A 6,783-nucleotide genomic window follows, 5' to 3' on the forward strand; every position below is an offset into this window, starting at 1 on the left:
CCCTCCCCCCTTTGGATTTGAGACATTCCAGCTTTGTGGGGCGGCGCGTCCCACGGAGCGCCCCGCGGACGAGGCTTTGTCGTGTCCCTTCGAACCCGGCCTGCGGCACCTTCGGCATGACGGACCGCGCGCCCTCCCGCTCTTCCAGTGCCGAGCCGGCCGAGCCGGCCGAGCCGCCGCCTCAGGGTGCCGAAGCAGAGCCCTGGCGTCCTTGGCCGAACGCCCAAGTGCGGCGGCTGCAGGCCCGCGTCGCTGAGCTGCAGTGCGCCCTCGACCACGCTCTGCAGGCCATTCGAGTCGCCACCGCCACGCCCCCGGACAGTGCCCCACATGCCGAACCTGTGCCCTCGACGTCCACGGAGTCCACGCAGTCCGCGCAGGCCCCGCAGTCCTCGGCCCGCTTCGTGCACGGCTCCGCTCATTGCGCGTCCGGCCTATTGATAGCTACGCCGTCGGGTGGCGTCGAGCACATCGCGCTGCCTGCAGTGCCCCATTACAACGGCAGGGTGAACTATGCAATCTATCGCGATTGCTTCGCGGAAGCGGTCCGCTATTTCCAGCTCACGGAGCAGCAGAAGTTCGAGCTGTTGGCCTCGGCACTCGTAGGCGAGCCCCTGGCCCTTCTGGAGTGCCTCGGCACCGATCGGACCTTCCGGGCCCTTGACGAGGCCCTCCTGGTGGCTTATGGCGCTCATGGCGCTTACGGCTCTTGCGGCGCGCCCGGGCAAGCGCCGACCGGCCAAGCACCGACCGGCCAAGCGCCGACCGGCGAGCAGGCCGTGCCGGACATGCCACTCGGGGTGTGGTGCGATCGCTCGGGTCCACTGCTTGACGCGGCCCCCCAGTACTTCCAGAGCGGGATGTACGACGCCGAGGTCGGCGCGCCCGCCTGCCCCCCCACTGGCCAGGCTGGCAGTGCGCGGGACGCTTGCCGCCACGCGACCCCGACCCGCGGCCAGTCCCCGGCGAAACGGCCGCGCACCCTGTCCTTGCTCGAAGAGGCTCGGCCCGGCCCGCGGCGCGCCAAGTCCTGTGTGCACCAGGCGCACCCGCCGCACCAGGCGCACCCGCCGCACCAGGCGCACCCGCCGCACCAGGCGCACCCGCCGCACCAGGCGCACCCGCCGCACCAGGCGCGCGGCAACCTGCTGGCCCGGCGAGTCCCGACCGCCAACCCCCTCACGATCTTCGTCGACGAGGTCGGCGGTCGCCCTGGCGCCGCTGCACCGAGCTCGCGGCTTGGCGGCCGCGCTGACAGGCCAGACAACGGCCAAGGTGACGCTCGCCGCGGTGGCAACACCAAACGCAACAGACCGCTTGTCTGCTGGTTCTGCCAGAGCCCCGGCCACTGCCAATCCCAATGCTTCCTCTGGCATATGCAGCAGCAGCACGACTCGCCGATGGGCGATTCCGCGCGTAGGGGTCGTTTTAGCCACCTCAGAAAGTCACATAATCAATCTTGCTCGTTCGGCCCGAATTTTGCCTAGATGGCATCAATAGAACCCCAGGAAGACACTCTGGGCGTGGGCGAGCTAAAAGTTGACTTTCGTTTTCTCCCCCTATAAAATATGACGGAATGTACTGAAAATATGACGGAAATTACGCTTGGCGGAAATTACAAACAGATGTTTCTGGCTCACTGCAAATGCGCATCGCCTCAGAAATATGCCATAAGTTTGGCACACTTGTTTGACGTCAAGACACCTCTTTTCACGTGTAGGATGACTTTCAAAACCCAACAGGAGAGGAGCGAGGGCGGCATACGGAAATTACATCAATTGTTACAACCCACCGTTTTCACACACAACTTCCTCTCGCACACTCAGCCCCCTTACTTTTTCGCCACCGGGATTCGTTCATAGGGTAAACAGACCGTGCTGATTCTAAATACGGCGGTGGTTTTGAGCTGGGAGCACTCTTAGTAGTTTAGATGATTGTTACTTTGAAACCACCAAGGTAAAAGTCGGAGTACGGTGGACATTTTGTACGCGTTCTAAAAGGACACTTTCAATCAATATAGGATCTTGAAATTCAAGCAAGATAGTCACTATACGTTAGAGATTTGATGGGTGTGTGTGGAATTCGAAGATTCGAATGGAACAAATGGTTACAGAGCCGCAAAGTTGGTGTAAGGTGCGAATGGACATGACGGAACTTACAAAATCGACCCTTTAGGCCCCCCTCCCGCGTCACATTTTAGCTTTGAAAGTCCGTACACGAAGGGAACAAGCTAGTCTAGTGCCAAAGAAGATTCTTAAGTGCATAAATGGACTGCACTCGAATAAGTTCGCTCTGGGGAGGGTGTGGACACGAAAACGCCCCCTACGCGCGGAATCACCCCGATGCCACCAATGCTGCCGCAGGCCCACGCCGCCATGCCACCGCATGTCTACGACGCGCGGGCGCCTGCCACTGTCGACCCCGTCGACCCCGTCGACCCCGTCGACCCCGTCCCGTCGGCGTTCGCGCCTCCGCCGCCTCCGCCGCCTCCGCTTCCGTCAACGCCGCCTCCGTCCCCGCCTCCGCCCCCGCCTCCGCCCCCGCCCCCGCCTCCACTTCCCCCGCCACCGCCCGCGGCGTCCGGCAAACGAGCCTCCCCTAAACCCCCTCCCTGTCGACCGCAACCACGTCGTCAGTAGGCCAGGCCTCTGCCTCCAGTCGGCTCCCCGGTAAAGTGCGACTGCGGCACACGGGGTTGTCGTTTTAACAATAACCGCTACGTTTACACTACCTGGTAATTCCCAGCTCTTTTAAAAGCGCCTCCATCTGCATTGATCCAAACTTTAAAACCAACCAAATCGCCACTCGTTGCGCTGCAGCGACTAAATCTGAGCAGCCGTGAATTAAAATTTCTAATTTTTGAGGAGTTCCGACAGGAATCCCAGTTACTTGCGAGTTGCCCTTTTCAAGTAAACGGCTCCCTAAGAATATCAGAGAATGCCTTCAAAAGACTTATCTTTTAAAAGATGGTTGTAGGTTTTTTTTCTAAACTGCAACCGTTTCCAGAATGAAGGGGATATAGACAGTGGGTGGACCAAAATTTTAGTAATTTACCCGGTGCCCGCGAACGAGAACCTGTGGGGGAAAAAAATTTTCGACGGGTTGTGCACTCTCAAGAGCTGCGACCCAAATGCTATATTAAGCTTTAATTTTTTTAAAAAATAAAAATAAATATTAATATTTCCCAATCAATTAAAAATAATCGAAAAAATCAACCAATAAACTTCGTCAACTTGGTCTACGCAACGCAGTCAACTGCACAGTGGTCGAGCCTGGGTGAGATGGACAAAGGTGTGGTTCTCCTAAAACTTTTACGATTTCTAATGCGGCTTCCCACATGAGATTCGCGAACTAAAAGGGTTATGAGAATTCCACAGGAGCTTTCGAGAAATTATTGACTCTCGAACCTCGTACTGCACCGAGAGAGCTGCGACGGGGCCGTCAGAAAGACGGCCGCAACCGTACGTGCGACGAAGAAAGGTTGGTGGTCCCACTGACCGATTTCTCCCCGACAGTGTGGGACACGGATTAACAGTGTTTAGAGAATCACTCGGGGAGTTGGGGAGCGTTCCAGACAGCCGCCGCCACAGCGGGCACTGGCGGGCACTCGGACAGAGGTCGGAAGGTTGGTGAACCTCTTGAGACACAATTTCTGATCCCCAATTGAGTGGAATGTGGCTTGTCAGTTCAAAGGAAATTCGCCATAGGTGCTTCAGGCGAGCAATTGAGCTGAGCAGTACTGCCGTCGAAGAAGACAGCACACACAGCCCGCCCAGTTGGACATCGACTCCACGACAGCCGGTCGGAGCCGTCCGTCAGACGGAGACAGGGTAGGCAATTCTCTTAGAACTCCAATTTCTGGCCCTCGGACATGACAGTTGTCAGTGAATCTGCCTCAGGTGCATCGGGGTGAGTACAGCTGCCATCGCGCTCTCTGAGAACAGCCGGTGCACTGCAAGAAAAAGAGTGGATAGTACAACAAAAGTACAACAAAAACAGTACAAAAGTACAACAGGGATTGTAGAAAGTACAACGAGAATTGTACAAACCACAACGAGCCCTGGACTGCACAGCACTCGTCATGCCGGATCCATTGTACTTTGTACAACAATTGTTGTACTTGAAAAGTACACTAAATTCCTGATAAAAAATTTGCCAGAAATTTGTGTACTTTTGTTGTGGTCTTTTCCTGCAGTGTGCCGTGATCAGACAGAGAGAGGTGGTCTCATCCGACCCTCAACTGCGTGTCTCGACAGTCTCATAGAGCTTCCGGCGAGTGGTTGGCCGTCACCGAGGACAGCCGCCAGCACTTGCGCCAGCGCGCCGTCGACTCCCCGACGGTCACTCAGAGCCAAGGGTCAGGGTTTTTGCTAATGCTTTACGATTCAGCACCGCCAATGGTCACTAATGAAAAGTGTTTTGCAAAAATCCTAGGCGCTGCCCGAAAACCGCTCCACCCTTGACTCAGCCACGCCACGCGAGCGACTGTCCTTGAGATGCAGCGGGGAAAAGGTCGCGGCAGGTTTCCTTGTTACTCCACCATTTCTGGTACCCAAGTCAAATTTGTCAGTGATAAGAGAGTCTGCTGCATGTGCTTGGACAGCCGCCGCAGCCTCCGCAGCCGCCGCAGCCGCCAGCACGACGTGAATGCCAAGACCCTGGTGACTGCAGCCATGGGCGAGACAAAAGGTTGGGGATTCGCTTAATGCCACACGCGTGGCGCACGCCTTGGCCGTCAGTGTTATGTGAATCCCCAGGTGCTGGCTTGAGTTCTGCAAGTGACTGCCAGCTTGGCCGGGCCGCGCCGCCACCCGAACCTCGCACAGCCGCCAGCACGCCACCCACTCCCTGGAACGACGAGCCTTGTCGGGTCCGTTGCGTAAGACGAACAATGGTTTGGCCATTCCCTTGGCAGTCTACGGTCGCCGACCCCGAATGTGTCGCATTTTGAAAGTGTCATTTACTTGCCACAGGTGATATCAGCCGTGACTGACATCTGAGCCGCAGCTTCTACCTGGAACAGCGTCAACCCCACGGCGGTCACTCCGGAAGTGGCTCTGGTGCTGGCTGGGACGCCCAAAGGTTGGCATGCCTTTTGATACTCTACAATTTTCATTCCCGGGCACAATTTGTGGGACGTGACAGTATTTTGAGGATTGCCAAAGGTGGTTCCAGCGAGTGGTCGATTCGGCCGGGACCATCACGCCGTCCGAGACGCCGTCCGAGACGCCGTCCGAGACGCCGTCCACCCATCGATGCCACCCCCAGACCGGGAATCGTCGCGCTGCCGGGGCCGGCAATCCAGTCCAGGTCGAGCCCGTGGTCCAGCTCCTGGTCCAGCCCATGGTCCAGCCCGTGGTCCAGCCCGTGGTCCAGCCCGCGGTCCAGCCCGCGGTCCAGCTCCCGGTCCAGCCCATGGTCCAGCCCATGGTCCGGCCCATGGTCCAGCTCTTGGTCCAGCCCTTGGTCTAGCCCCTGGTCCAGCCCATGGCCAGCCAACAGCCCTTGGTCCGTAGCCCATGGTCCAACTCCTAGTCCGGCCCATCGTCCAGCCCCTGGTCCAGCCGCGCCGACGCGCGGCCTCAGCTTGCCTGCAAGGTGTGTGTACTGTGCTGATGGCGAGACTCCACGTCCATGCAGTCCTGCCAACATGTGTGTTGACCCCATTGTTGTTTGTGCAGGGCGCCTGGCCGACCTGGATGGGGGCAGCGGCACGAGGCGCGCAGAGAGCCCGTCCGCCCGTCATCCCTCTCCGCTGCCTCCACCGGCTCCCACACTCTGTCCAAAACGAACTGCCGCTGAGGGCGTGTATGCACGCGTCTCTTGGTGTGTGTGTGTGTGTGTGTGTGTGTGTGTGTGTGTGTGTGCGCGTGTTTACGGCCTTGGAGCCGTCACCGGTCTACTCAGCCCGATGGGTCACCCTTTGTAAAAGTTTGTGTAAAATGATTGTGGGGATATGCTAGAACGTGCAAGATTTCTAGCGCATTTGCCACACATGTTGCCCCGGTACATGCGTTTTTGGATTGTGTTGAAATTTTGAACTGTGTATGCGGGGTTGCCCCCCTCCCCCCCCCCCTCCAGTCGACCTGAGTCTGAAACTAGTCCCGAATATTGCATTGTTTTCTTAATGGTAAAGTGTACTTTGTGATTTGTCTGTAACTGGCTACGAGAGTGTACCTGTATATACTATACATCATCGTTTTGGTTGCTATAGTTCAATAAAGTAGGGGCTTGTCTCCTAAATGTATTCGCTTCAATTTAACTCTTTCCTTTTTCACACGAGTACGCTCTTCAGACTTGAAATGATTTAACCATAATTCACAAGAATATTTGGGGCACTCAGCCGCTTAGATTTCAGAAGCGTATCTGAACGCTGAGGCTGCAGCAGCAGCGCGGAGAGCGCCTGCGAGGTAGGCAACAAGACAGTGCTCGACAGACGTGCGCGGCGGGCTGCCTATTGCCTACTTGGCGGGCGCTTCCGCAGAACCGTGTGACGCCGGGCGGCAGGCTGCAGGGAGGCTGCAGGGAGGCTGCAGGGAGGCTGCAGGGAGGCTGCAGGGAGGCTGCAGGGAGGCTGCAGGGAGGCTGCAGGGAGGCTGCAGGGAGGCTGCAGGGAGGCTGCAGGGAGGCTGCAGGGAGGCTGCAGGGAGGCTGCAGGGAGGCTGCAGGGAGGCTGCAGGGAGGCTGCAGGGAGGCTGCAGGGAGGCTGAGGAGCTGCAGGGAGGCTGCAGGGAGGCTGCAGGGAGGCTGCAGGGAGGCTGCAGGGAGGCTGCAGGCTGCGCC

At 58.0% G+C, this 6,783-nt stretch overlaps 1 long non-coding RNA gene across 1 annotated transcript; it reads left to right on the forward strand.

Annotated features, from left to right (window-relative positions):
• The first annotated feature begins 3,294 nt into the window (after positions 1-3,294).
• On the forward strand, positions 3,295-6,164 carry LOC117650644. Its single transcript, XR_004588057.1, has 9 exons — positions 3,295-3,625; positions 3,708-3,830; positions 4,196-4,357; positions 4,435-4,512; positions 4,604-4,689; positions 4,758-4,879; positions 4,974-5,082; positions 5,166-5,598; positions 5,682-6,164. It is a non-coding gene; the product is annotated as an uncharacterized LOC117650644 (long non-coding RNA).
• Positions 6,165-6,783: the final 619 nt, after the last annotated feature.

The sequence above is a fragment of the Thrips palmi genome, unplaced genomic scaffold, assembly GCF_012932325.1.
Source record: "Thrips palmi isolate BJ-2018 unplaced genomic scaffold, TpBJ-2018v1 HiC_scaffold_5, whole genome shotgun sequence".
In the NCBI taxonomy this organism is placed as follows: Eukaryota; Metazoa; Arthropoda; class Insecta; order Thysanoptera; family Thripidae; genus Thrips; species Thrips palmi.